The sequence below is a fragment of the Oncorhynchus mykiss genome, chromosome 4 (genome assembly GCF_057628025.1).
Source record: "Oncorhynchus mykiss isolate SJ-2025 chromosome 4, ASM5762802v1, whole genome shotgun sequence".
In the NCBI taxonomy this organism is placed as follows: Eukaryota; Metazoa; Chordata; class Actinopteri; order Salmoniformes; family Salmonidae; genus Oncorhynchus; species Oncorhynchus mykiss.
Window position 1 is genome coordinate 59,359,493 of NC_143025.1, and position 27,590 is coordinate 59,387,082.

At 43.1% G+C, this 27,590-nt stretch overlaps 1 long non-coding RNA gene across 1 annotated transcript in view; it reads left to right on the plus strand.

Moving 5' to 3' along the window:
- The first annotated feature begins 253 nt into the window (after nucleotides 1-253).
- Nucleotides 254-27,590, plus strand: part of LOC149984091 (uncharacterized) — a 44,836-nt gene continuing 17,499 nt past the window's right edge. The window contains exons 1-2 of the long non-coding RNA XR_016495355.1: nucleotides 254-874; nucleotides 1,243-1,304. This is a non-coding gene — a long non-coding RNA (uncharacterized LOC149984091). The remainder of the gene's footprint in view (nucleotides 875-1,242; nucleotides 1,305-27,590) is intronic.

The following is a 27,590-nucleotide window of genomic DNA, read 5'->3' on the forward strand; positions in this document are numbered from 1 at the left end:
AGAAAGGACAGTCAATCACAAGAAGGTTAGTCAATGCGGAAAATGTAAAGAACTTTGAGTGCTTCTTTAAGTGCTGTTGCAAAAACCGTCAAACGCTGTGTTGACACTGGCTCTCATGAGGACCATCACAGGAAAGGAAGACCCAGAGTTAACCAGTTAGAGCTCTAGGGGCGCTATTTCATTTTTGGATAAAAAACGTTCCCGTTTTAAGCGCGATATTTTGTCACGAAAAGATGCTCGACTATGCATATAGAAAACACTCTGAAGTTTCAGAATCTGCAAAGATTTTGTCTGTAAGTGCCCCAGAACTCATTCTACAGGCGAAACCAAGATGATGCATCACCCAGGAATTAGCAGAATTTCTGAAGCTCTGTTTTCCATTCTCTCCTTATATGGCTGTGATTGCGCAACGAATGAGCCTACACTTTCTGTCGTTCGCCCAAGGTCTTAGCAGCATTGTGACGTATTTGTAGGCATATCATTGGAAGATTGACCATAAGAGACTACATTTTCCAAGTGTCCGCCTGGTGTCCTGCGTCGAATTCGGTGCGCAATTGCCAGCTGCTTCCACTTTACCATTTGATTCAGGGGAGAAAGCATGTGTCCAAGAACGATGTATCAATGAAGAGATATGTGAAAAACACCTTGATGATTGATTCTAAACAACGTTTGCCATGTTTTCAGTCGATATTATGGAGTTAATTTGGAAAAAAGTTTGCGTTTTGAGGACTGAATTTATGGATTTTTTTTGGTAGCCAAATGTGATGTATAAAACGGAGCTATTTCTAATACACAAGGAATCTTTTTGGAAAAACTGAGCATCTGCTATCTAACTGAGAGTATCCTCATTGAAAACATCAGAAGTTCTTCAAAGGTAAATGATTTTATTTGAAGGCTTTTATGTTTTTGTTAATGTTGCGTGCTGGATGCTAACGCTAATGCTAACGCTAAATGCTAACGCGAAATGCTAACTCTAGCTAGCTACTTTTACACAAATTATTGTTTTCCTATGGTTGAGAAGCATATTTTGAAAATCTGAGATGACAGTGTTGTTTACAAAAGGCTAAGCTTGAGAGATGGCATATTTATTTCATTTCATTTGCGATTTTCATAAATAGTTAACGTTGTGTTATGCTAATGAGCTTGCTGATAGATTTACACAATCCTGGATACAGGGGTTTTTTCATAGCTAAACGTGACGCAGAAAACGGAGCGATTTGTCCTAAACAAATAATCTTTCAGGAAAAACTGAACATTTGCTATCTGAGAGTCTCCTCATTGAAAACATCTGAAGTTCTTCAAAGGTAAATGATTTTTTTGAATGCTTTTCTGTTTTTTTGTGTAAATGTTGCCAGCTGAATGCTAATGCTAAATGCTACATTAGCCATCAATACTGTTACACAAATGCTTGTTTTGCAATGGTTGAGAAGCATATTTTGAAAATCTGAGATGACAGTGTTGTTAACAAAAGGCTAAGCTTGAGAGCTAGCATATTTATTTCATTTCATTTGCGATTTTCATGAATAGTTAACGTTGCGTTATGGTAATGAGCTTGAGTCTGTATTCACGAACCCGGATCCGGGATGGGGAGATCAGAAAGGTTAACTCTGCTGCAGAGGATAAGTTCATTAGAGTTACCAGCCTCAGAAATTGCAGCCCAAATAAATGCGTCACAAGTTCAAATAACAGACACATCTCAACATCAACTGTTCAGAGACTGCGTGAATCAGGTCAAATTGCTGCAGGACACCAATAGGAAGAAGAGACTTGCTTGGGCCAAGAAACACGAGCAATGGACATTAGTCCGGTGGAAATCTATCCTTTGGTCTGATGAGTCCAAGTTTTTTGGTTCCAACCACTGTGTCTCTGTGAGACTCAGAGTAGGTGAACGGATGATCTCCGCATGTGTGGTTCCCACAGTGAAGCATGGAGGAGGAGGCGTGATGGTGTGGGGGTGCTTGCTGGTGACATTGTCTGTGATTTATTTAGATTTCAAGGCACATTTAACCAGCGTGGCTACCACAGCATACTGTACCGATACGCCATTCCATCTGGTTTGGCCTTAGTGGGACTATAATTTTTTTTCAACAGGACAATGACCCAAAACACATCTCCAGGTTATGTATGGGCTATTTGGCAAAGAAGGAGAGTGATGGAGTGCTGCATCAGATGACCTGGCCTCCACAATCACCCGATCTCATTCCAATTGAGATGGTTTGGGATGAGTTGGACCGCAGAGTGAAGTAAAAGCAGCCAACTAGTGCTCAGCATATGTGGGAACTTCTTCAAGACTGTTGGAAAAACAATCCTTATGAAGCTGGTTGAGAGAATGCCAACAGTGTGCAAAGTTGTCATCATCAAAGTGTGGCTTCTTTGAAGAATCTAAAACATTAAATATATTTTTATTTGTTTAACACTGTTTTAGTTACTATATGATTCCATATGTGTTATTTCGTAGTTTTGATGTCTTCAGTATTATTCTACAATGTAGAAAATAGTAAAAATAAAGAATGAGTAGGTGTGTCCAAATATTTGACTGACACTGCATATATATATATATATATATATATATATATACACACACACACACACACAGCTCTGGAAAAACTTAAGAGACCACTGCAAAATGACCAGTTTCTCTGGTTTTACTATTTGTAGGTATGTGTTTGGGTAAAGTTAAAAATGTTGCTTTATTTTATAAACTACTGACAACATTTCTCCCTAATTCCAAATAAGAATATTGTCATTTAGAGCATTTATTTGCAGAAAATGACAATTGGTAAAAATAACAAACTAGATGCAGTGCTGTCAGACCTCTAATAATGCAAAGAAAATAAGTTCATATTCATTTTTAAACAACACAATACTAATGTTTTAACTTAGGAAGAGTTCAGAAATCTAAATTTGGAGGATTAACCCTGATTTACAATCACAGCTTTCATGTGTCTTGGCATGCTCTCCACCAGTCTTTCAAATTGATGTCAGGTGACTTTATGCCACTACAGGCGCAAAAATTGAAACAGCTCAGCTTTGTTTGATGGCTTGTAACCATCCATCTTCCTCTTGATCACATTCCAGAGGTTTTCAATGGGGTTCAGGTCTGGAGATTGGGCTGGCCATGACAGGATCTTGATCTGGTGATCCTCCACGGAGCATTGTTCTGCTGGAAAAATCATTCCTCAGAGTTGGGGAACATTGTCAGAGCAGAAGGAAGAACGTTTTCTTCCAGGACAACCTTGTACGTGGGTTGATTCATGCTGTAACGGTCGTCTGATGAAGAAGGATCGGACCAAAGCGCAGCGTGGTAAGTGTTCATGATTTTTATTAACACTGAGCACTAGAACAAAATAACAAAGGGAAAAAAGACAACGAACAGTTCTTTCAGTTGCAGAAAACACTAAACAGAAAATAACTACCCACAAAAACCAGGTGGGAAAAGGCTACCTAAGTATGGTTCCCAATCAGAGAAACGATAGCTGTCCCTGATTGAGAACCATACCCGGCCAAACAAAGAAATACAAAACATAGAAACTGAACATAGAATGCCCACCCAAATCACACCCTGACCAAACCAAAATAGAGACATAAAAAGCTCTCTAAGGTCAGGGCGTGACACATGCGTCCTTCACAAAGACAAATCTGCCCAATTCCAGCCTTGCTGAAGCACCCCCAGATCATCACAGATACTCCACCAAATTTCACAGTGGATGCGAGACACTGTGGATTCTTCCAAAAAATTTTACTAATCCTAATGGCCACAGTCCCTATTTTGTGCACTCCTTGTGACCAGAAATCCTGTTGGCCCTAGTCCTACTCCAGGTCTATCTCCTTGCTCAGAGCCAGCCAGCCCAAATTATTCTATACATTATCTTCTCAGCTGTTTCAATCTTATTCCAGATCAATGCATTACAAAATTAGCCCAAGAGTCATCTCCCAACTTCTTCTCAATCTCTCACACTGCAGCCTGAGTGCAGAGGCGATCTATACTAAATCTATAGCCTTTTGTGGCAAATGCCCTGTTCCCATTCTAAAGTACAAGGAGGAGCATGGATTTAATATACCTGCTGCTGGATTTCTTCTCCAATGCTGAATTAATAGACTGATGTGACCCAAATGGCACCACATTGCCTAATATAGGGTGCCATATTACATTTCATGTGTCATTATTGGTACTTGAGCATATCCTTTTGTGCAACTTCTCATGTTCAGAACAAGACGTGCTTTTTGAAATTTTTGGACTGAGGGAGGCAGATGTGCACGCTCAGGTGTGGTGTAATCCACCATTTCTCCACCTCAATATTCCCTGCAAGTCATGCGCGTCATGTACTGACTATTGGCAGTCTTGTTTTCCTGTAGTGTGGACAAGTGATGAGTGTGCAGTCCAAGGAAAGTTAGATAGAGGGATCTTGTGTGTGTGTTTGTGTGTGTGTGAGAGAGAGAGAGAGAGAGAGAGAGAGAGGGACAAAGACAGACAGACAGAGGGGGATAATAGGTAGAGAGATAGAGAAATAGCCTCCAGGGAATGGCCCCAGTCCCATCTCCCCCTACCTCCCCCTCCACTCCTAATTCCCCTTCTTGTCCACCCCCTTCTTCTATCTGGAACCTCGCCATCTGCCACAGCTGCCGCTCGCTTCAACCGCCACTATAATTGACAATGAACCCAAAAGCGCGGTGATAATTGTGGCTGGCCGCTTGGCAACTTCAGCGGGTTTCAATTCCTTCCTTTCAGGATTCATCAAGCCCCATCTGCTCTCGTTGGTGTCTGGCATCTGCCCCCACAATCCCCCTCCCCTTCTCTCCCCTCCTCCTCCGCCTCCACTTCTCCTCCTCCTCCCACTGGCCTACTGGGTCTTTTGTGTGAGGTGCTTATTAGAGTGCTGCCTGCATGGCCTGTAACCCTGAGAGGTTAGACACACCCAGAAGAGTGGGGACTCCAGGGCAAACCCTGTTTGTTCAATCGAGAGACAGAAATAAAGGCCTCCTTGTGGTTTTCTTGTTGTCTTCTTTTCACCCCCTCTCTGTCTCCTCTTCTTCCCCAAAAGCCCAAAATAAATGTGTCGTGTGTCACAAACCATTGGGTGGGTGGGAGGGAAGGAGGAGGAGAATGATGGGGTTTTTCTGTTTTGCTAACCCTCTTCGCCTGTTTTGTTGTTCCTGTGGTAATACCCCCATCTGAAGCTTGGCAGCAAAGTTTCAGCTGTTCTGTTTAATTTGTTATGCTCTTTCTAATCTAAAAACCTTAAATTAAATGTCAAGGCCAGCCAATCCCTAATTAAATATTTGTTTTTTTTAAAACATCTTTGCTACCACATATCAGAATAATGAAACATTTGTAAATTACAGATAAAAAACTAGGGCTTCCAAACTATCCCTCATAAACGTGATGCTGCCGCTTCAGAACCCACGACCCAGAGCCCAGAGAGCTGATGCCTTGCTCTAAGATTTGAATCAGTCAATGGCAGAAGCTTCCATCTCCCCGTTAGTTCAGTCCCATGCTCAGGGACAGTCACCCCCCTGACAGAAATTAGATGTTGACTCCCAAATGGCAGCCTATTCCCTACATTGTGCAATACTCTTGGCCGGAGGTAGTGCACTATAAAGGGAATAGGGTGCCATTTGGGACACAGCCAAGACCTTGGCACAAGGGCAACAGACAGCACAGCGGAACGTGCCACCGTGCCAAGCCAGCCTCCCTCTCCTTCTCTCTTGCCAGGCTCCTGTCACACACCAGATAACTGGAAATTATGTCAGTTCTATTCCCCCAGATTGTGCAGATCTTGACCAGGCAAAAGCTAATTGCAGCCAGCAAATACGCAGCTGCTGGATATGGATATAATTGTCTGTGGAAAATGGCAAAATAAGCGATTTTCAGGTTTAACAACTTTTTGAATATGATAATAATTGGGGAACATTGTGATTGATGTATACTGTACATCTGGTAACCTGTCTCGCTCCGTCCCTCCCTCTATTCTCTCCCTCCTGCCTATAGATCAGGTGGATCAGCGCCAAATAAAAGGAACTTATCCAACATGTCTGATAGCTGACATGAAGTTAAAGGGATACTTCAAGATTTTCACTTGTCAGATGAACTCATGGATACCAATTTTATGCCTCTGCCTTCATTTTTTAAGGAATTTGCTAACTAGCATTAGCACAGTTACAATTGGCTTGTGAAACTACCTCTAACTTCCTTCTTACTGGACGCAGAGACATAAAAATGTAATCGGACTCTGGGAAAGTAAATAAACGGAAAAACAAAAATGGCAAAAATGCTGACGTATCCCTTTAATTCTTCTTCTATAAGGCATTGATTTCAATGAGATAAAACCAAAAGCAACTGTACCATCACCGCTTTCACTGTTATTACAAGTGAGATACAATACAACACAGTTATTAAGGGCAACAAGATGCAGATGCACTACATAAAATGGAGTTTCACTGTAGCTAATCAGCTTGCACTGTTATTGCGTGAGATGTCTGCATGTCAGGAGTACTGAATAGAACTCAAACAGTTTCCTGGTTTGGCTAATTCCCTTTAAAAAAAAATTCATCCTGACTAGCTGCTGGTGTAAATAGATGTTTTTGTGTAACTGTGTCACCAATTACAACCCAATAGAAATCCCCAAAAGCATATTTTTCTTGGTTGCCGTGGTCTATGGGGATATAATACATCAATGTGGTTTATGGGGGCCAAATACATTGATGTGGTTTATGAGGGAAAAATACAGAGATCGAGATACAGTCATGTATTGACAGAATTTAGTGTGATTAAGACATTCCATTTGCACTTATTCCGCTCCGCATTGCTGAATATGTATTTTTAGTTTTCAACGTCCAATGTGGCAAATGAATGGAGGCCCTACAATGCCAGTGAGTTTCAGACTCATTCAGTGCCAATTTGTTTGGTTTGTAATGGCTGCATAAATAATGAGAACAACAGTGCTCAACAAATAGCAGAGTGCCAAAATCCACTCATACTGAGTAAATCCATCTGCAATGTAGCCTTGCATGCTGACCAGACCGAACACGTCGCGTGCGCGAGCGTCGCAAAATAAATTTAGAAATCCATGTTAGTAAATTATTGCACCCACACTGCTCACGCGTGCCAACGAGCGTCTGCGATGCCAAGGGCTAAAATATAAGTATTTCCTATTTCTGACGTAGATCGCGCTGAAAGTCCTGCCCCTCCCATCTCCTCATTGGTTTATAGAAGCAGGTACCCACGTGTCATCTCCTCATTGGTTATACCCACATGGGTGATTGAAAGACGAATTTTGTTGCCGGTTGTCGTGGTAATACAATGATAGTTCAGCTGCCTTCACCATATAAGTTCAACGATGAAAATGCTCGGAAGGAGGAGAGATGACTAGAAACGATTCGGTTGACCGTTTTATGTGTGGATTAATTTGTCGGAGTAGAGGACCTTGTGCAGTTCAGGTAAAATAACAACTCAATGTTTATATCCCAGGACAAATTAGCTAGCAACAGCAAGCTATCTAAATAGGACAAATTAGCTAGTAAGTGCAAGCTAACTAGCTAAATTGCCATACATGTTTGATGCTTTTTGACCTGTCCCCAAATTAATGTCATTGGTTCAGAGTTTGCTTTGATATTTTAACATGCGTGTTCGCGTTTGGTGTGGGGGGATAAAATACATTTATGCATGATAGCGCATGCGCGCAGCCGGTTTGGGTTCCGTGTTAGCCCCAGGAAATCTGAAACTGTAAGTTTCAGCATTTAAGACGTTACATCTAAGTGCTGGGCTATCACTTTCTTAAGTTACATTACCTGAACATGGATTTCAAAATTAGAGTATAGCTTTACATTCTACTTGGACCGGAAGGTAGACTAGCAGTTAAGAACTTTGGGCGAGTAATAGAAAGGTTGCTGGTTCGAATTCTCACACCAATTGGTTAAAAATCTGTTGTTGCACCCTTGAACAAAGCACTTAAACTTAGTCACTCTGAACAGTGTCTGCTAAATTACAGAATTGTAAATATGCATTTACAACTGAAATTATTCCTGCATCATATATGTCTTACATTGCCTTCTTTATACCCTTTTCTTCATGAACAATTAATTGCAAAAGACTGGATTGGTGAATACAAATTAATGCAACCCTGCCAAGTTTATGGTAGCCCATTGTAATGTATCAACATGGATAGACAGCCATCTGAAAGAACTGGCCCTCCTTCCTCCTTCTCCCCCCTTGTCTTGTACGGAGTCCCAGGGGGAACGTCACACTCTCACTCTTGGATTTTGAAATCCTGGAGTCCTGTGCTTGAATCCTAATCCAGTGGTGGATTGGGAGCTCCTAAAGGACTGTCTTTCTGAATGTGAATGACTGTTCCTCTGGCCTAAATCCCCCTGCACCATTATGAAGCAGGTCCCTGAGAGATGCTTATGAGGGCGGGGATGGGGGATGGGAGTTAGTGTGGTTGGTAACTGTCTAGCCCTGGTTTTGCCTATTCATGTCACAGCTGCTCTCGCCGTGGCTGCATCACAAATGGCACACAATTATCTATATTGTGCACTACTTTTGACCATAGCTCTGGTCAAAAGTAGTGCACTATGTAGGGAATATGGTTCCATTTTGGATGCAGCTCCTCCTTCCTCACAGACAGATCCCAGAACTCTGCTGTGGCCATGACTGGATTCAAACCACTCCAACATCTGCGATTTTCAGTGTGGGCAATTTAGCCATATTATTAACCCATTTATATTCCATGATATCATTCAGATCAAGTAAATAGATGTTTTGGTGTATGGGGCAAGGGTTTGGATAATACCATATAATCCATTATTCATAATGATGCAGGCTGTTATGTTATGCTTGAAGTACTTATTTTTTTGGGCATCAGCATTGTGGGTACCAGAAGGGACTGTTATTTCTGGGATTGGGGCCCAGGGAGCCATGTGTAGAATATAATTGAGCATTAGAGCTTCCCTGCATGGGGCCAGGATGGTACTACATAAGTAGTACTATGTTGGAGACCCCACTCTGCCTTCACTACTGACCCAATGGCCACTGAGGGAGTGTGAGGTGGGGTTGGGGTACACCAGATTGCCCATTAATGTATGTCCTTGGTGACATGACTAGGGATGGATGGCAGAGGATTATGGTAGTTGAGCAGGGCCTACTTTGAGGTCTATCTATCCCACTGATGGGGCCTTGCCTCTGGCCTGTGCCACCTAGGGGACACAGGGGTACTGGGGGTTGCTATGATGCTGTGAGGACCACGTCAGAGTGACACCAACATGCCAAAAGTGATTAGATTGGTTTAGGCAGTGGCGCAGTGGACCCCTGTGTGGGGGAATAGCCGTGTAAAGCACACTCTAATCAGTAGCAGGAAATGGTTTCTATTGGTTTCCATCCTACACTGCATGGGCGTGCTCCCTGCTCACTGACATCCATCAGCAGGCCTCGGGCCACTATCCCTTCTTCAGCGACTGAGTTCATCCCAAATGGCACCTTATTTCCTGTATAGTGCACTACTTTTGACTTGTGCTCTGGTCCAAAGTAGAGCACTATATAAGGAAATAGAGTGCCATTTGGGACTTAGGTCCTGAAAGCCGAAGCAGATGAGCAGTAATTAAAGAAGAGCCTGCATATCCACATTTGAAAACACAATTTCACAAAATGAAACATCCTAGATACTGTATCTGAAAAAAGTCAACATTGGTAATGGCTGAATCAATCTTTTTTTATGATGTTGTTCCATCCTTTGTGTGCTATTTTGTGAAGTCAGGAAATCCAAATGTTCTTGTTTATGTTCCTGGTCCCAATGTACAATTTATATAAGAGTGTTTATATTTTCAGCATACATGAACTACTTCTTCTGTTTCATCATGTTTCTCTGTATGTAGACACTTTCTGCATCCCAAATGGCACCCTATTCCTTATCTAGTGCACTACGTTTGACCAGGGCCTCTAGTGCACTATATAAGTAATAGGCTGCCATTTAGGAGGCAACCCCTGTCTCTGCTTTTCACATGTGTGCTGAACACTGAAAATAAAAAAATACATGTGTTTCCCGAGATCTGTGCATGCCATTTACCTGATCTCAGACTTTCATGACTGTTCAAGCTCTCTATAGCACCACTCAAAATAATGAGGGTGGAATATATTTAGAGAGACGCTTTATCAAAATGTCCTGTTTCCTTTCCTTTTATCAAACTGTGTAGGCAGCGTATGTAAATAGGAATGGGTGTTTGTTAACAATCGTCTCACAAGAGAATTGCTTCACAAGAGAATTGCTTCAGCAACCAACCCCCACAATTTAATTTCTCTTCCACTCAAAAGTGACCTGTCAAAATTATAATTTGCACCTCCAAAATCCCATTAGTGCTGGTATGGGGGATAGCTAGTTGCCTCTTAGATTGTCTCTCTGGGTCCAAAAAATGGCTGCTGATGGCTAATTATAGTGAATATGCAGGCCACCTTGCCCCGATTCCACGCTCGGACTGTAGAAATAGATTCAGACAGCCAAATCCATCACCTGCTCATCTGCCTACTTCACTGCCATTACTGCTTTGACAGATTCTGTTTGGGACCTGTCACTGTCAATTGTGCTGCCCTCAATCAGAGAGCCTAACTCATTTAACCAGGCATTTTTTATTTGCACGGTACCCCCTGTATTTGATCGACTATCTGGGGTTGTCTGTTTTAATTTATTTTTCTCATTTATTTGAACACGAGAGAGTGGAGGGAGGTGCTTTAGTAAGAGGTCTGCAGGTGAGGTGAGTGAACTGTGAGGATGCTCATTGCTCACATTTATGAAAGTGCTGCTATATGCAAAATGTTAATCTGCAATAAATGTGGTAAAATCTAATGGTAAGTAGCCACAACTGAACAGCACTGTGGCATGTTTAAAAGAAAAATGATGGACAGAAAAATACATCAGATCAGCTGTATCCCCATTTATGTAAATGCCAATCTCTTATGAGACAAAAGAGGATAGCAACATCTCCAAAGTTCTGTTAAGGGGCCTTATTCTTCCCAAACTGTCTGTTTAGGACTACTACTATTAAGGCAAGAAGAATGGCTTCCAAAGTGCTAATTAAACTTCATCCCAAATGGCACTACTTTTGACCAAAGCCTTTTTTTTTTGTACATTTATTTAACCAGGCAAGTCAGTTAAGAACAAATTCTTATTTACAGTGACGGCCTACCCTGGTAACGTTGGGCCAATTGTGCACCACCCTATGGGACTCCCAATCACGGCCAGATGTGATACAGCCTGGATTTGAACCAGTGACTGTATTGATGCCTCTTGCACTGAGATGCAGTGGCTTAGATCGTTGCGCCAATCGGGAACCTTTTGGACCCTGCTCAAAGTAGTGCACTGTACAGGGAATAGGTAGGGTGACATTTGGAACACGCATCAAGCCTCCCCTGATTCATGGTCAGTGAATTAACTTATTTTTCTTGTACCTTCTGAATCAATGGCAAAAGGCTAAAGGAGTCTTTTTGTCCCAGGACACAGATTAGGCATGAAAAATGACCCGCCGTGCACTGTGTGAAACTAGGCAAAGAAAAGTAAATTAGCTAACATAAAAACACGATTAGACAGAGCAATGAGTTTCTTTCAAGTGCGGCATCGGGACAGGACGGGTCGGGAGGGACAGTGAAAACCTGTTGATTTAGTGCTTTATTAGCCCTGCCAAACCTACGTGTCACACTACTGTGTTGTTACTCAGGAATACATGGCCAGTCATTAATGAGGTTTAAAATGCTAATGCAGGACGCACACATCTGAAAAACTTAATTAACTCTTTCCAGACAGGGCCTGGTGTGTGTGCGTTTGCGTGTATCTTAGAGAGGGCTAAATAAAGGGCAGGAGTGGCAGGGGGTGGGAGAGGAATAACACACGCCTTTTTCTCTTAAATATTACACACACTTACACAGGCACACACACGTACACAGTATCGGTACAGTAAACACAGTACAACAGTGGTAATCAGCAGGTCTTCCTGTCTGTCTGTGGCTGTCTGTCTGTGGCTGTCTGTGTGTGGCTGTCTGTGTGTGGCTGTCTGTGTGTGGCTGTCTGTGTGTGGCTGTCTGTGTGTGGCTGTCTGTGTGTGGCTGTCTGTGTGTAGCTGTCTGTTAACCACAGTGTGCAATGGAGCAGAGCTAGTGCATTGCGAGGACCAGGCTGATGAGCACTGAGGAGCCTTAGGCTCTGTGAAATCGATTGCATTCATTTTTGGCTGAATTTCACCACAATTATGTTATATATGAGCCATGTGTGCACGACCTAAGAGAGAGAGAGGCCATGTGTATACCTGGTTCTAACATGCAGCCCTATTTTTTGACAAGTGTAGACCATTAAAATATGCATTGTGATCTGATTGAGAGATCCTGAGTGTAGGTTATTTCCCTGACATCTGGAATCAAAGACTCATAACCCCAATCTTTAAGACGGAGATAAATTTGACCCTAACAATTACAGAGGCATTTGTGTGAACAGTAACCTGGGGATGGTTTTCTGTAGTATTATAAATGTAAGAGTTATAAACTTCCTGAAAAGCACAATGTCTTGAGTAAAAACCAAATTGCATTTATACCAAAACATTGCACGACTAATCATATTTACACCCTACACACTCTGATAGATAAACATGTCCACCAAAATAATATCAAAATACACGCTTGCTTTATCGACTTCCAAAAAGCATTTGATTCTATTTGGCATACAGGACTGTTCTACAAAGTTATTGAAAGTGGTGTAGGGGGTAAAACATATGACATAATTAAATCAATGTATACTGGCAATATGTGCAGCATTAAAATTGGCAAGAAAACAACAGAATTCTTTAACCAGGGTTGGGGCCTTCACCAGAGTTGCAATCTGAGCCCTGCACTCTTCAATATTTACATCAACGAATTGGCTACTTTTCTAGCAAAATCCTCAGCCCCTGGTGTTAGTCTGCACAATTCAGAGGTTTAATGCCTACTCTTTGCATATGACCTATGACTGCTGTCAGCCTTAGCACATAGCCTACAGCAGAGCCTGGACCTACTAGAGCAGTACTGCCAGACCTGGGCCCCGGCAGTAAACCCCCAAAAGGCTAAAATAATGGTTTTCCAGAGAAGATCCAGATCTCAGGGAATTAGACCAAAGTTCTCAATTGGTAAAAAATATATAGAGTACTGCACACACTACAATTACTTAGGTTTAAAAATAAGCTCAACAGGACACCTTAATGAGGCAGTGAATGAACTGAGAGAGAAAGCGACCCCCTCTCATATCATTACCAAGCCCTGCAATGCCAAGAGCTGATCAAAGAGAAAGTCCGCTCATCCAGCTGGTCCTGGGGTTGAGTTCACAAACCGAAGCCTCAGGACCAGAACATCCAATCAATCAGAATAAAACAAATTACAACACAATAAAAAAAAACGAAATTTGTTATTGGGAAACAAGCTAAATGCAGTGCTATCAGGCCCTAAATCGACAGTACACCATGGCCAACTATTTGACCATGGTTACTGATCAAAACCTTAGAAAAACGGATAAACCTCCGGTAGTAGTTGGAAAACCCTAAGAATCGCTGCACCTCCTATACCGTGGTGGAAGTCGGCCAATTACACACGGCTGCAATGCGGTCACTCTCCATCTCCACACCTGACGTGGAAATGCGATACCCTAGGAAGGAGATGGACTGTTGTAAAAACAGTCATTTCTCAGCCTTGACGTACAGGTCATGCTCCAACAGGTGACCAAGCACCCTGCGCACCAGTGACACATGCTCGGCACGTGCAGCGGAGTATATCAACATGTCATCAATATACACCACTACACCCTACCCGTGCAGGTCCCTGAAAATCTCGTCTACAAAAGCTTGGAAGGCTGATGGCGCATTCATAAACCCGTACGACATGACGAGTTACTCGTAGTGCCCAGAGGTGGTACTGAAAGCCTTCTTCCACTCGTCTCCCTCTCCGATACGCACCAGATTGTAAGCGCTCCTGAGATCTAGTTTAGTGAAGAAGCGTGCCCCGTGCATTGACTCTATCGCTGTGGCTATGAGCGGTAGCTGGCAACTATACCTCACCGTAATCTGATTTAGAACCCGGTAGTCAATACACTGACGCAGACCTCCCTGCTTCTTCTTCACAAAAAAGAAACTCAAGGAGACGGGTGAAGTGGAGGACCGAATGTATCCCTGACGCAAGGATTCGGAGACATGTGTTTCCATAGCCTCTGTCTCCACCTGTGAGAGGGGATACACGTGACTCCTGGGAAGTGCAGCGTCTACCAGGAGATCTATCTCACAATCGTCCCGTCGATGAGGTGGTAATTGAGTCGCCTTCTTTTTGTAAAAGGTGAGAGCCAAATCGGCATATTCAGGGGCAATGCGCACGGTGGAGAACTGGTCTAGACTCTCCACCATAGTAGCACCAACAGAACCCCCTAAACACCTACCTGAGCACTCTCGCGACCACCCCGTGAGAGTCCTCTGTGGCCAAGAAACAGTCGGGTTATGACAAGCTAACCAGGGTAGGCCCAGCACCACGGGAAATGCAGGAGAGTCAATAAGGAAAAGACACATTTTCTCAGTGTGACCCCCCCTGCGTCACCATACCCAAAGGAGCGGTGAACTCCCTAATTAACCCTGACCCTAATGGTTGACTATCTAAGGCGTGAACAGGGAAGGACACATCCACGGGAACAATGGGGGTCCCTAAACTATGAGCTAACGTTCTATCAATGAAATTCCCAGCCGCACTTGAATCTACGAGCGCCTTATGCTGGTAATGCGGGGAAAACTCAGGAAAAGTGACAGACACAAACATATGTGCAAGGACTCTGGGCGAGAATGGTGCCAGCTCACCTGGGAAGACGCCAGAGCGCCCTGCCTGCTGCATTCCCAGAGGAACCAACCCGGCACCAACCAGCAGTGTGACCTCTGCGGCCACAGATGGTGCACAAGCGGAAAGCCCCTCCGGTCTCCCTGCGCACCGCCCCTCCCAGCTCCATGGTTATCGGAGAGGGGGTGTGGGAGGATGGAACCACCAGACCCCGATCTGGACGTCTGCTAGTAGCCAGCAGGTTGTCCAGCCGGAAGGACAGGTCCACCAGCTGGTCGAAAATGAGGGTGGTGACTCTGCAGGCCAGCACCCGACGGACTTCCTCAAGCAGACTGCAGCGGTAGTGGTCGATCAGGGCCCTGTTGTTCCATCCCACGCCGACAGCCAGGGACCAAAACTCCAGGGCAAACTACTGTGTGCTCCTCATCTCCTGTCTCAGATGGTAGAGGCGCTCACCCGCCGGGAAAGGGGCACTCAAGAGAGGTTGTGCTGGTAGAGGCGCTGGAAGAACTCCCGGTCTCTTACAGCGGTCCATAGTCTGAACAACGCGATCCATGGCGGCGGCCAGATGGTATAGATTTACCGCATGATCCTGGACGCGCTCCTCCACCACCTTGGCCAGGGTACCTTCTCCTGCTGACTCCATAGGAGGTCGGAGATTCTGTAACAAAGTGTGTGTAGGTGGCAGGGAGGTCAGGTGCCGGAGAATTGAGCTTGGCATGAATGGAGTCGTTTAATACACTTAACAAAACTCCAAAACCAAAATACAATATAAATAAAAGTGGGTACAAGAACCTGTCGCGCACCAATACATAATACACGAACATACAAACAAACAATCTCCGACAAGGACATGATGGAAAACAGAGGGTTAAATACACAACATGTAATTGATGGGATTGGAACCAGGTGTGAAGGAAGACAAGACAAAACCAATGGAAAATGAAAAATGGATCAGTGATGGCTAGAAGATCGGTGACTTCGACCGCAGAACACCGCCTGAACAAGGAGAGGGACCGACTTCGGCAGAAGTTGTGACATAGACACAGGAAAATCAAATCAAATCAATTCAAATTTTATTTGTCACATACACATGGTTAGCAGATGTTAATGCGAGTGTAGCGAAATGCTTGTGCTTCTAGTTCCGACAATGCAGTAATAACAAGTAATCTAACTAACAATTCCAAAACTACTGTCTTGTACACAGTGTAAGGGGATAAAGAATATGTACATAAGGATATATGAATGAGTGATGGTACAGAGCAGCATAGGCAAGATACAGTAGATGGTATCGAGTACAGTATATACATATGAGATGAGTATGTAAACAAAGTGGCATAGTTGAAGTGGCTAGTGATACATGTATTACATAAGAATACAGTCGATGATATAGAGTACAGTCTATACGTATGCATATGAGATGAATAATGTAGGGTAAGTAACATTATATAAGGTAGCATTGTTTAAAGTGGCTAGTGATATATTTACATCATTTCCCATCAATTCCCATTATTAAAGTGGCTGGAGTTGAGTCAGTGTCAGTGTGTTGGCAGCAGCCACTCAATGTTAGTGGTGGCTGTTTAACAGTCTGATGGCCTTGAGATAGAAGCTGTTTTTCAGTCTTTCGGTCCCAGCTTTGATGCACCTGTACTGACCTCGCCTTCTGGATGATAGCGGGGTGAACAGGCAGTGGCTCGGGTGGTTGATGTCCTTGATGATCTTTATGGCCTTCCTGTGACATCGGGTGGTGTAGGTGTCCTGGAGGGCAGGTAGTTTGCCCCCGGTGATGCGTTGTGCAGACCTCACTACCCTCTGGAGAGCCTTACGGTTAAGGGCGGAGCAGTTGCCGTACCAGGCGGTGATACAGCCCGACAGGATGCTCTCGATTGTGCATCTGTAGAAGTTTGTGAGTGCTTTTGGTGACAAGCCGAATTTCTTCAGCCTCCTGAGGTTGAAGAGGCGCTGCTGCGCCTTCTTCACAATGCTGTCTGTGTGAGTGGACCAATTCAGTTTGTCTGTGATGTGTATGCCGAGGAACTTAAAACTTGCTACCCTCTCCACTACTGTTCCATCGATGTGGATAGGGGGGTGTTCCCTCTGCTGTTTCCTGAAGTCCACAATCATCTCCTTAGTTTTGTTGACGTTGAGTGTGAGGTTATTTTCCTGACACCACACTCCGAGGGCCCTCACCTCCTCCCTGTAGGCCGTCTCGTCGTTGTTGGTAATCAAGCCTACCACTGTTGTGTCGTCCGCAAACTTGATGATTGAGTTGGAGGCGTGCGTGGCCACGCAGTCGTGGGTGAACAGGGAGTACAGGAGAGGGCTCAGAACGCACCCTTGTGGGGCCCCAGTGTTGAGGATCAGCGGGGGGGAGATGTTGTTGCCTACCCTCACCACCTGGGGGCGGCCCTGACGGGCCGCCCCCTTTAGAGGAAAGGCTGTGCAACCACTGCACAACAGCAGAACCTGGGACAGAGCTGCATTTCCTGACAAAAAAATAAAAAAATTAGAGAGTGTCATTTCCCCAAATTTGAAGGATTTCAATTATAAGGGCTTCAAAGACCTCTCTAATGAGAATAGGCTACCCGTCCTGTTGGGGGAGGACGCAGAGAGCTGTGGGTTGACAGCGCACTACATTGCTGCCTGCCATAAGATGAGGGACAGTGTCTGTCAGACCAATCAACCTGCACATGTCCTCTACTGTATGCCTATTGTTATTGTTCAATGTATGGTTATCTTGACCCTTGGTTATTGTTGTTACTGTTGTCCCGTTGACAATTTTGATTCTTATTATCTTAATATTGTAAATATCCAAAGGAAGCTTTGGCAATATGTACATTGTTACGTCATGCCAATAAAACAAATTGAATTGAAAAAAATTGAGAGAGAGAAAGATACATACTCCTTTCCATGGCAACAACACAGCTAGGTGTGGCAACCATTGGACAGCTTAGGTTAGGTTTCTTCAGACATTAGACTTTATAAACTCTGCATATTCCTGTCTACTGTTTGGCTGTGTGATGTCTCTCTGTGTTATTGATGTGTGTGATAGGTAGACATCTGCTGATGTTGAGGACTCCAGCCATTGAGGAGGGGGCATTCTTATCTCAGGATACCTCCCAAATGGCACTCTATTCCCTACATAGTGTACTACTTTTGGCCAAAGCCCTATCGGCCTTGGTCAAAAGTAGGGCACTATATAGGGATTAGGGTGCCATTTGGGATATAGCCTCAGATCTCTCTGGTCACTGGTCACAAGCAGCGAATCCATGAGGCAGCAACCAGTCTGTAGACTCCCTATTGGGCCAGACTCTGCTCCTACAGCACACCACCCAACAATGAGTGCAGGTCCTTCTGTCTGTGTCGCACACCTGCCACACACACACACACACACACACACACACACACCAAACCATTCACACACACACACACACACACACACCCAACCATTCACACACACAGACACGCACACGCACATGGAGGGAAAGAATGGTTGGTTTGATTAAGTCCCAAGCTCCCATTATTATGTTAGGTAGGTGGCATAGAATTTCAATGATAATCCATAATGCATGAGCAGTTCTGTTGCCATGGCAACATACATTCAAGGTTTCCTGACTTCCAGAAGCATAATTGGGTGTATCTGGAGCGTCAAGGAGGTGCTGTTAAATTCTGCTCATGGAAGAGAAGCATCAATCAAACTGCTGCAGATTACAAGGTACTCATAATCAGATGAAATGCCTTAGAGAAAGAGGAGAGAGACAGTGTGTATATGTGTGTAGGGAGGGGAGGGATAGAGACAGAGAGAGAGAGAGAAAGTCAAAGAGCGCGAGAGAGAGAGAGAGAGAGAGAGGTTACCATGTGCACAAAAAAAAATTATGTCAAGAACAGTTTACTCCAAAATTTAGAATTTATTTGAATAAACAGATCAATTCAGCGATGGGTTAAAAACAGGCTAAGAGCTTAAAAGCTAAAACAAAGATTAAAAGTAAGAGCATAAATGTGCCACACAAATGCTCTCCTCTATCCTTCCAACTCCTACAACTCCAACTCCTCTATCCTTCCAACTCTCCTCTATCCTTCCAACTCCTACAGATGTCGGATCTTAACTTGATCACTTTTCTGTGGCAGAGAATGTTCCTGCTGAATTAGGAGATTGAAATTAGCCTTCTGAGTCCCTGAAAAAGAGCCGCTCTCTTTCTCTACATGCAGGGGCAGTCAAGTCATTGGCATCAGGGCTCGCTATCAAAATAATTTTCTCCCTCGCTCGATCAAGTTCTATTATTGCAACATTCAAATGTATAAAAATGTATCTGAAATGCAGCCATAAACGTCAACAACTGTCATTTTGTATAGCTAAATAACACAAGCTAGATATTGGTCTCCACCAATGGCATGTATTCATGGAAGCCAAGGGAAGCAAGTCTTCCCCAAATATTTGACCAATAAAAAAATACATTTTGTCTTTCGTCTCTCTTTTTTTTAAAAATAATTTTCCTTCAATTCGGCTGAATCTCACCGAAGAAATCATCCAGGCAAGGGAAACAGCACCCCTTTGTCTCAATATGTGTAGCCCATGTATCTGATGCTGTTTGGAACAAAAGAGTATGGGACGTTGCCACCATAGCATTTGATTTGATTGATGCCAGCAAGCATTTGGCCACCCCTGATAAAAAAATCTATAAAGAAATTTACCAATCAGCGTTGAGTTGAGCTCAACTGTGGGTTGTCCTGGTGCAGCAAAACGCTCCCCAAGGGAGGCCAGTTTGGATTTGGCTTCACATCAATCAAATCACATCATTATCAGAAAAACGTGTCTGTTTCTGGTCTGCTTGTGTTGATGACCTGCAGTAGCTAGCTTGCTAAATCAGCCCTTTGGATTTGTGGTTTTGACTTAATTCTCTGTACAGGCCAATGATTATGACTGAAATTCTGATCTAACCATAAATGTATACAGTGGGGCAAAAAAGTATTTAGTCAGCCACCAATTGTGCAAGTTCTCCCACTTAAAAAGTATGTTTCATCATAGGTACACTTCAACTATGACAGACAAAATGAGGGAAATAAATCCAGAAAATCACATTGTAGGATTTTTAATGAATTTATTGAAATGGTAGTAAACCCAAAATGGCTTTGTAAATAAAAGTATACCAGTGACTAAGCCTACAAGTGACTAGAGACGGCTAGCCAACCCTGGTATATATGATGGTGCAGTGGTGGGTTTTGCAGGGTGTCAATTGATCTCAAACACTGTGTGGAAGCATTCATATATAAAATATCCCCACAGTCAGTAAAGGCATAAATGTAGCTGATACTAGCCTCCTTCTGGCTTCAAAAGAAAAACAGGCCTTATTCCTAAAATAAAATCCCAACTTCAGCTTAAATTTTTTTTGTAAATGTTTGAATATGCAATTTAAAAGAGAGGCCTTCATCAATTAGAATTCAAATATATTTATATGAGGTTACCAAATCATGAAAGAAGTCCTGCTCATTAAAACTCTTCAAATTCCTCTTACGAATAAAGCATGGGTTTGTCTTAGGAACCTTAGTATTTCTAACAGCAGCAACAGCACAATGGTCACTTAAACCATTACAAAAAAACACTAACCGCGGAATATTTATGTGGAACATTTGTCAACATTTGTGGGCGAGTGGGTGAGTTGGGTAAGATTCATAGAATTACAAAACATTTTTAAATCATCAGAAACCGGCTTTAACCAACACCAGTTGAGATCACCAATCAAGATAATTTCAATGTAAAGAAGTTTAGACATAAGGTGCATCAGAGAAGAAAATGCATCACCGAGAGCAGAGGGGGTGACCAATAATGGTTGCAATTGAGATTAGCTGCACGGGTGAATTTTGTGTGTATTGATGATTTAACGAGACACCAGCTGGCGATAATCTAGTGCCATTGATGGTTTCAATAGTCCCCTTGTTATTTGATTATTTTTCAATAGGCTACCCGTTAGCCTATCCATTGTTACATAATGAAATGTGTGTAAAACGATAATAGGCTACTGTGTTTCCCTGGCTGAGTTGATGAGATGGTTCGGGCCATCAGTTGATTGACAGATGTAGACCTACTGTAGAACGATAAAAGTTTCCTTCAGTGTGGATGCTTATCCACATTTTATACTTAGGGTCAGTGGTGACCCGCCATTCAGGGTAGGTGGGGCAGAGCCTGTTAAGCTTTTTTGTTGTTGCCTATTTTGCATTTTATTTTGGCATTAATACCTGTCACATATCAGTTTGCAAACAATGTAAACCAATGAAAATATGGTCTCTTTTTTGCTTTCTTGATTAAGGCAGCTCCAAAATGCAGGTATTTCAGCCTAGCTCGGTGCTTTCTGTGGTGGTGAGGCAGCCAGCGGAAAATACAGAGCGTAGGTGTTAAAATAGAAGTGCCCATCCAAGAAGGCTCAAGGTCATTGGCCACAGATGAAATGACATCAAATTACATTATATGTACCGTAGCTTTAATTGGACTGATCATGTCAACATCATACTTTCAAAATCTTAGCTAGCAAGCTAGCAGTCATCATCACGAATCAAGTAGACAATCTACTGGAAAATCCTTTTCAAGCCTTTTCATATAAAGATACATTTTGAAGAGAAATAGAAAAAAATGTATCGGTGCTCATCAGCCATTGGACATAAACACTACACAACACGTTGGAAATCGCAAAATCAACAATGAGTGTTATGGAAGGAATCAGTGGCGAACTGCAAGCACTGCAATGAAATCACTAGCCTGCTAATCAGTGGAGATGGTGTATTTTCCACGTCTGTTTTTAAAGGTCACTTTTCCAAGCTTAAAAGGATAAAGATTCAACATTGGCCATGCTATCAATCCAGCATGACTTCTGCAGCATTCAAAACAACTGGAAACTTGGAACTGGGAAATCTCAGACTTCCCAGAGCTCCGACTGGGAAAATACATTTTGAACGTTCATCCATCTCCAAATTCCAATCGGGAACTCTGGGCTCTTTCCAGAGCTCTGACCTGAAGATCACTGACGTCATGATTTGTGCTTGTTTTCTTTCCGAGTTCCCAGTTGTCTTGAAAGCACCGTAAATCCAGAGAATGCCGGACTTTGATGACAAAGTTTCATGACAAATTTTCCGCCTCACCTTCCTGTTCAAGTAAGCACAGCATAATAAGGTGAGTCCAAAAATGTATTGTATGCTGCTGCATAAATTATGTTATATGCCAGGGAGATATGTATACTTTAGCTAAGAAAGCAATACTTAGTTGATGTTGTGTAATAAGCTGTTAGTAGCCCATGTGCCTCAACCTAATAATTTGCAAATTTTCCCCCTAATAACTTACCCTGCTGTTGTGACTTGGTGGTGCACATTTAGTCTATAGTTGTTTCATAGAAATGACATCATCGAATATTGTAAGAGCTTTCATTGTCTGCTTATATGCCCTATTTATTAATCCTACGGTTCTGCAAGGACGGCCCATGTTCTGAATTCTGTTGCTGTACATTTCAAAAGTGCTGAACATATAGTTACATTGACTACATCTGTCCTCGCTCGCTCATTGATGTCTTAATCGAAATCACGGATTGCCTCTTATCTGCTTGTCGTCCCCTTATGCGATAGTTTGTACATCTCAATTGTCAGTAGAAACCACATTTGTTTAAGCAAGTCAGCCATATCAGCTATGTTTTTTTATAAGGCAGTAATTGAGGCTGAATGAACTGTTTCGCTGCCAGACAAGGCTCCGCTGATAGCCAGGTGTAGCAGTGGTAAAGTGTAAGGACTGCCCTAACAGTTTGTCCACCGTTTGTCACCGTTATATTGCAATGAATGTATTGTTTTGTGTAATTGCTTTGCTGGCATGCATAAAAAAATGTTTTTGCACCACCAAGATTAACATGCTAAAATCGTCACTGGTTAAGCTGTGTATATTTTGTCAATATAGTTCTGGTCTTCGGTGTGGATTGAAAGCCTGTATTGTGTAGCTTAATATTTTATTTCATGAAGCTGTAAAGATGTTTATGTTTATCCGTTGTACACTCCATATTTTTCCTAACTTTTCTGTGTCTAGAATGAAAACCATGTCTTACTGCCCCTTGTCTCCTGTTTCTAGGCCCACCCCTCTCCCCCGTCTCATAGAAGGCCGACCAGCGTACATGATGAGACGTCTCCTGAAGGTTTGACCTCGTGGCAAGAGATTCCAGTACCTGGTTAACTGGGAGGGTTTTGGCCCGGAGGAGAGGTGCTGGATCTCGCTAGGGACATCCTGGACCCAGGCCTCATCTCTGAGTTCCAGCGCGGCACCCAACTCAACCAAATATGGCGCCCAGGTAGGACGCCAGGTGGCGTCCCTAGAGTGAGGGGTACTGTCATGCCCTGATCTGTTTCACCTGTCCTTGTGCTTGTCTCCACCCCCCTCCAGGTGTCGGCCATTTTCCCCATTATCCCCTGGGTACTTATACCTGTCTTATCTGTTTGTCTGTTGCCAGTTCGTTTTGTTTCATCAAGCCTACCAGCGTTTTCCCCTCTGTTCCTGTCTATTGACTGTTCCTGTTTTTGACCTTTTCTGCCCACCCTGACCATGAGCCTGGCAGACGTCCTGCCTACCTTGACCTGTCGTTTGCCTGCCCCTGTTGCTGTAATAAACATTGTTACTTCAACACAGTCTGCATTTGGGTGTTACGTGATACATTCAAGCCTATCCAAAGACGATTTTGTTGAGCTGAGACTTTTCTTTGATGTGTAAATGATCTGACTATTATACTTCTTAAAAACTCTGAAAGAAAGGAAATTAACTTGTGGGCCCAGGCTGGTCATTAACTCATGAGGCTCGGAGCCAGAGCGCACTGCTTAGACCACTGCATTACGGCAGTTCACAATGCTCTAGCAAGCACTTAGAATACTATGATACATAGGCCCGTCATTTTTTATTAATTTGTTTTAAGCCTTCCCCAGAACATAGCCCTAACCCAATGAATGCCTAAACTGTTCACATTTTAAGTTGTTTCTGTTTTAACCCTGTAACCAAGCGAAATTAACCCTGTAACTATGCAGAATTAATTCATCAGGATTAGACGTTCGTCCATGAGCCCAAGGGGAGTGAGCAAGATTCAAACCCATGCCAACTCTGGCATATATGTGTGCTGAGGTCAGTGAATATAAGCACAGGGACTGAGGAAACCAATCATTTATTCTGTCTATTGCTTGCCTTATAATAAAACAATTGATTTAAAAAAATTATTTACCCTAAAAATAAAATAAATCTACCCCCTACAAATATGTACATTTATTATGTCAGATGCTCTGTAGCCTGCACATAACCTACAATAAAGGTATGGTGAATATTGTATCCAAACACCGCTTCCAGTTGTGCCAGCAATTCTAAATTTTTCCTCAGATATTCAAATCCTCCTGCTTCAGGATTATTTTCCTCCTAAAATGAAAGGAGTCAATCCAAATTGGTGGCTTACAACATCAATGATGTTGCTCTTGCAATTCCCTGATCCACCTCTACACAGACAACACCATTCAGTATACTTCTGGCCCTTCCTTGGAAACAATGCTATTGTTATTTTTTTTTTACCTTTATTTAACTAGGCAAGTCAGTTAAGAACAAATTCTTATTTTCAATGACGGCCTAGGAACAGTGGGTTAACTGCCTGTTCAGGGGCAGAATGACAGATTTGTACCTTGTCAGCTCGGAGATTTGAACTTGCAACCTTCCGGTTACTAGTCCAAAGCTCTAACCACTAGGCTACCCTGCCGCTATCTAACCTCCAAATGAGCTTCAATGCCATACAACACTCCTTCCATGGCTTCCAACTGCTCTTAAACGCTAGTAAAACCAAATGCATGCTTTTCAACCGTTCGCTGCCTGCACCCGCACGCCCGACTAGCATCACCACCCTGGAGGGTTCCCGACCTAGAATATGTGGACATCTATAAGTACCTAGGTGTCTGGCTAGACTGTAAACTCTCCTTCCAGACTCATATCAAACATCTCCAATCTAAACTCAAATCTAGAGTCGGCTTTCTATTTCGCAACAAAGCCTCCTTCACTCACGTCGCAAAACTTACTCTAGTAAAACTGACTATCCTACCGATCCTCGGCTTCGGCGATGTCATCTACAAAATAGCTTCCAATACTCTACTCAGCAAACTGGATGCAGTTTATCACAGTGCAATCCGTTTTGTTACTAAAGCACCTTATACCACCCACCATTGCGACCTGTATGCTTTAGTCGGCAGGCCCTCGCTACATATTCGGCACCAGACCCACTGGCTCCAGGTCATCTACAAGTCCAGGCTAGGTAAAGCTCCTTATCTCAGTAAACTGGTCACGATGGTAACACCCACCCATAGCACGCGCTCCAGCAGGTGTATCTCACTGATCATCCCTAAAGCCAACACCTCATTTGGCCGCCTTTCCTTCCAGTTCTCTGCTGCCTGTGACTGGAACGAATTGCAAAATCACTGAAGATGGAGACTTTTATCTCCCTCACCAACTTTAAACATCTGCTATCTGAGCATCTAACCGATCGCTGCAGCTGTACATAGTCCATCGGTAAATAGCCCACCCAATTTACCTACCTCATCCCCATACTTTTTATATTTATTTACTTTTCTGCTCTTTTGCACACCAGTATCTCTACCTGCACATGGCCATCTGATAATTTATCACTCCAGTGTTAATCTGCTAAATTGTAATTATTCGTCTACCTCCTCATGCCTTTTGCACAGAATGTATATAGACTTTTTCCCCTTTTTTTCTTTATTTTCTACTGTGTTATTGACTTGTTTATTGTTTACTCCATGTGTAACTTTGTGTTGTTGTCTGTTCACACTGCTATGCTTTATCTTGGCCAGGTCGCAGTTGTAAATGAGAACTTGTTCTCAACTAGCCTATCTGGTTAAATAAAGGTGAAATAAAATGTAAAAAATAAAAACAATAACCTCCTTACCCAATCCTGATTTAACACACACATCATTCACACAGATTCAATTACACACTTAACTGATTCAATCACACACTTCTTCCACGCAATGGTGCAATAAATGTTTGATTAAGGTATGATATGAAATATTGTGATGGTATGCAACACAAGCTCACAGAACGGGACAGCTGAGTGCTGAAATGCATAGCGCATAAAAATCATCTGTCCTCAGTTGTAACACTCACTACAGAGTTACAAACTTCCTCTCGGACAATAACTGCTTGTCGGGAGCTTCATTAAATAGATTTCCATGGCCGAGCAGCCGCACACAAGCCTAACACGGAACCCAAACCGGCTGCGTGCGCCATCGTGCGCTATCATGCATAAATGTATTTTGTCCCCCTGCACCAAACGCGATCTCGAACTCGCAGGTTAAAACACCAAAACTAGCTCTGAACCAATTAAATTAATTTAGGGACAGGTCAAAAAGCATTAAACATGTATGGCAATTTAGCTAGTTAGCTTGCACTTGCTAGCTAATTTGTCCTATTTAGCGAGCTTACTGTTGCTAGCTAATTTGTCCTGGGGTAAAAGTTGTTATTTTACTTGAAATGCACAAGTTCCTCTACTCCGACAACTAATCCACACGTAAAACGGTCAACCGAATCGTTTCTAGTCATCTCTCCTCTTTCCAGGCCTTTTCCGTCTTTGAACTTATATGGTGATTGGCATCTACACTTTCATAGTATTACCACGACAACCGGCAAAACATTTCGTCTTTCAATCACCCACGTGGGTATAACCAATAAGGAGATGGCACGTGGGTACCTGCTTCTATAAACCAATGAGGAGATGGGAGAGGCAGGACTTGCAGCGCAATCTGCGTCATAAATAGAAATTACTTCTATTTTAGCCCTTGGCAACGCAGATGCTTGTTGGCGCGCGCGAGCAATGTGGGTGCAATAATTGAATAACATAGATTCCAAAATGTACCGCTCGCGCACGTGACGCTAGCTGTGTAGTCAGGGTATTAGATCACCATGCACAATTTCAAGCATTGGCTGGAGTGGTGTAATGCTCACCACCATTGGACTCAAGAGCAGTCGAAATGCGTTCTCTGGAGTGATTAATCATGCTTCACCATCTGGCAGTCCGATGGACCAATCATGGTTGTGGCAAATGCCAGGAGAACGCTACCTGCCTCAATGAATAATGGACCTGTAAAATTTGGTGGAGGAGGAATAATGGTTTGAGGTTGTTTTTCATGGTTCGGGCTAGGCCCCTTTAAACCAGTGAAGGGAAATCTTAATGCTACAGCATACAATGACATTCTAGACAATTCTGTGCTTCCAACTTTCGGGAAACAGTTTTGGGAAGGCCCTTTCCAGTTTCAGCATGACAATGCCTCCGTCCATGGTGGTTCCGGAGGGTACGGCTGACGTCTATTTGACTCTCAACCAATCATGCTATTTAGTTTGTTTTTTCAAAAGGTTCGTAACTTGTTTTGTATAAAATGTTGCTGCTACTGTCTTTTATGACCGGAAATAGCTTCTGGACATCAATTATTCACCTCAAATTGGATGAGGAGTTCTTCTTCAATGGGTCGGACGCAAGGGATATACTGCAGACACCTGACCAGGCCCCGATCCCTGTGATTTACTGGAGAAAGAAACTAAGATTTCGAGGCAGAAGATCAGGGTGCCTTGAGGGGATCAGGCGACGAGTGGCTAATCTGCCCTTGCCTTCCGTTCTGCTAGCTAACGTTCAATCACTGGAAAATAAATGACACGAACTGAAAGCACGTATATCCTACCAACTGGACATTAAAAACGGCAATATCTTATGTTTCACCGATTCGT